This window comes from Bos indicus, chromosome 5 (assembly GCF_029378745.1).
Source record: "Bos indicus isolate NIAB-ARS_2022 breed Sahiwal x Tharparkar chromosome 5, NIAB-ARS_B.indTharparkar_mat_pri_1.0, whole genome shotgun sequence".
Lineage (NCBI taxonomy): Eukaryota > Metazoa > Chordata > Mammalia > Artiodactyla > Bovidae > Bos > Bos indicus.
This window is the reverse complement of record NC_091764.1, coordinates 119,084,650-119,088,087: the sequence shown is the minus strand read 5'-3', so window position 1 is coordinate 119,088,087 and position 3,438 is coordinate 119,084,650. Positions and strand designations below refer to the sequence as shown.

General features: G+C 46.3%; 1 pseudogene; it reads left to right on the top strand.

Annotated features, from left to right (window-relative positions):
* The first annotated feature begins 923 nt into the window (after positions 1–923).
* Positions 924–2,863, top strand: LOC109558649 (large ribosomal subunit protein eL38 pseudogene; annotated as a pseudogene).
* Positions 2,864–3,438: the final 575 nt, after the last annotated feature.

Genomic DNA, 3,438 nt, shown 5'->3' with positions numbered 1-3,438 from the left:
TCTGTGAGAGACATGCTGTCGGTGCAGGTTTTGTGTGAATCTGTGCAGACGTGTGTACCTGTCTGCAGGTGAGTGTGTCTGTGTGCAGGTGTGTGTCACCGTGTACAGATGTGTGCAGGTGTGTGTGTCTGTGGATCTGCATGCAGGTGGGTGTGTGTCTGTGAGCAGCTGAGTGTGTGTTCAGGGAACTGGCCCCAGGAAGCCTGATCGCACCGGTCCAGGTGACACATTATTAGCTCCATCGTCCAGCAGTCACTCACGTGAGCGCGAGCTCCCAGGCAGACTGTGCCAGGCAGAGCCCACAGGTGCCAAGAGTCAGTGCAGGCCGACTGTGGGCTGTCGTGGTGTGACAGAGCTGTGTCGGTGACAGAGGTCCTCCTCCAGCGACATCACTGGGGCATTTCAGGTGAAAAATTATGGTCCCGATACTGGCCTTAAAAGCCGTATTAATAATAAAAACAGTAACTGCAGCAGAGTTCACTACAACGAGATAACAGCAACGCAGCCCCTGGCAAATCCAGGTAAATGGTGTATGTGTATTGATTGTACTGTTCTTGCAACCTTTCACTAAGTGTGGAGCATTTTCAATATAATACAGTAAGCGGTGAAAGTGATTTCACAGAGAAACAGAACACGTGAAAGCTGGACATGGTCTTCACAGCAGGGCCACGTTTGTGACCACACAGAACAGAATAGGAGACTCAGAATCCATAAACGACAAGGGACTGGCCCAGTAATTGATACAACCAGTAGAAAGACACTACTGAGTACACAGAGGATTTAAATGATCCAGTTACAGGGTGCACAGTGGAAGACACATGTACCATTTTACACCAAGACACGCAGACGACAGATCCCTCTGGACACACCAGAAACAGCACGTGTGCAAGCATTAGCAACGATCAGACCACAGAACTGCCCAGATGCCGAAGAACCCGTACTGTGCAGATTATCCTTTTGGCCAAAGAATAATAAAATCAGAAACTATTGATTTTGAAGTATCATTGAAACCTAAACAACATGGAACTCTGTGTGTGTGTGTGTGAGTGTGTGTCAGTGTGAGTGTGTGTGTGTGTGTGTGTGAGTGTGTGTGCGTGAGTGTGTGTGAGTGTGAATGTGTAAGAGAGTGTGTGAGAGTGTGAGTGTGTGTGTGTGTGAGTGTGATTGTGAGTGTGAGTATGTGAGTGTGTGAGAGTAAGTGTGTGTGAGTGTGTGTGTGAGAGAGTACGTGTGTGTGTGAGTGTGAGTGAGTGTGTGAGTGTGTGAGAGTATGTGAGTGTGAGAGTGTGTGTGAGTGTGTGAGTGTGTGTGTGAGAGTATGTGAGTGTGAGTGTGTGAGTGTGTGAGAGTACGTGAGTGTGTGTGAGTGTGTGAGTGTGTGTGAGTGTGAGTGTGTGAGTGTGTGATAGTATGTGAGTGTGTGTGAGTGTGTGTGTGTGTGTCAGTCACTCAGCTGTTTCCGGCTCTCTGCGGCCCCATGGACTGCAGCTCGTCAGGCTCCTCTGTCCATGGAACTCTCCAGCCGAGAAGACTGACGGGGTTGTGAGCTCTTTCTCCAATGTGAATTTTAGTAGTGGTAGTTTTTAGTCACAAAGCTGTGTCTGAGTCTTGCGACCCCACAGACTGTAGCCCTCCGGGTTCCTCTGTCCACGGGATTCTCCAGGCAAGAACACTGGAGTGGGGTGCCATTTCTTTCTCCATGGAACTCAGTAAATGTGGGTAAAAACACGATCAGGTTGAAATTACAAAGAATTTCTAATGAAACTTTGCATTCCCTTCTGGGGCAGGGCTAAAGCATAATTAGGAATTTGATTTTAAATATAGTTATCAAGGGGCTTCCTGGTGGCTCTGTGATGAAGAATCTGCCTGCCAGTGCAGGAGACACAGGTTCAGCCCCCGATTCAGGAGGATCCCACGTGCTGTGGAGCAGCTGAGCCCGTGGACACAAGTACGACCTGCGTTCTGGAGCCTGGGGGCTGAAACGACGAGCCCGGTGCCCTAGAGCCGTGCTCCTCAGCAAGAGACGCCCCGCAGTGAGATGCCCACTCGCTGCGACTCGAGAGCGGCCCCTGCTCGCCGTAACTCGAGAAAGGACCAGGGCAGCAACAAAGACCCAGCTCAGCCAAAAATAAACAAATAAAATTAAAACAAGTAAGTTAATATGCAGACCGGGGGAACAGAAGCTAAGTCTTCAAGTCAGGAGGTTAGGAGAAAACAAAGCAAGTGTCCCTCCCTTCCTTTGCCTTAAAGGAAAGAAGGGAATAATAAGACAAAGCCCAGCCAGCAGCAGCACTGAGCCCAGTAAGAGGAAAAAGCAAAGGCTGGACGTCTGCAGGTACTTATAAAGCAGGAAACTTTGGTCAAGACTACGGTGAGAAAAAGGAGAGAAGCAACAAAATTCAGAAGAAGAGGCGGTGACTACGAACATCACAAGGAGCTTTTCCGTTCTCGCGTCTCGCTGCTTGAAGTTCCTGCTCGCCGCACCTTGTCACCACGCCACGCAAAACTGAGGAAATCAAGAGCCTTCTGCTCACAGCCGGGCGAAAGCATGCCAGATCTGTCAAGATCAAGAAAAGTAAGGATGATGTGAAGTTTAAAGCTCGATGCAGCAGATGCCTTTACACCTTGGTCATCACAGACAAAGAGAAGGCAGAGACGTGGACGCGGTCCCTGCCGCCCGGTTTGGCAGAGAAGGAGCTGAAATGAACCATGCTCACTGATTTGAACTGTATTAAAATATTTTAAATTCTCAAAAAAAAAAAAAAAAAAAGCACAAAGCAGGTAACATGCTATTTCTCCAAAAAGCTCTGTGTTAATGAATTGGAAAACATAGACAAAATATATATATTTTTGGAAAATCTGAAAATGCCAAACTTGAACAAGGAGAAAGGAAGATTTGACTAGGAGAGGGGTCACTAAAGTCACTCCAAGGGGAGGCTCCAGGCCTGCGTGGCAGTCAGTGGTAACAGCCGCGGTGAAGGGCATCATCACCCTTCCCAGGAAAATAAGCTAATAACCAGCTTTGGAGCTTCACTTGGTTTCCAGACTGGACAATTGCATTGTGAGGTAATACAATTTTAAGCCTGTTTTATTTATAACCATAGATGCAAAAGTCATAAACAAGTTGTTACTGAAATTCATGTCCATGTTGGAAAAAACTATCCAATATGATTATGATTTTCCCTTGAATGTGAGCATGTCTCAAGACTAGAAAATCTAACCATGAGATTCCACAATTAAATGGATTAAAAGGTAAGATTTATGTGACTACAAGGAGAGATGTAGAAAAATGTTTAGGGTAAGAAAACCCAACACTGCTCAGATTAAAAAAAAAAAAATCTATCGGAAGATTATCAGAAAAACTAAATCTATCAGAAGATCAGTAACTAAAGGGAATTCTCTTGGTTAAGACCGTATAATAAAAACCTATGGTAAATA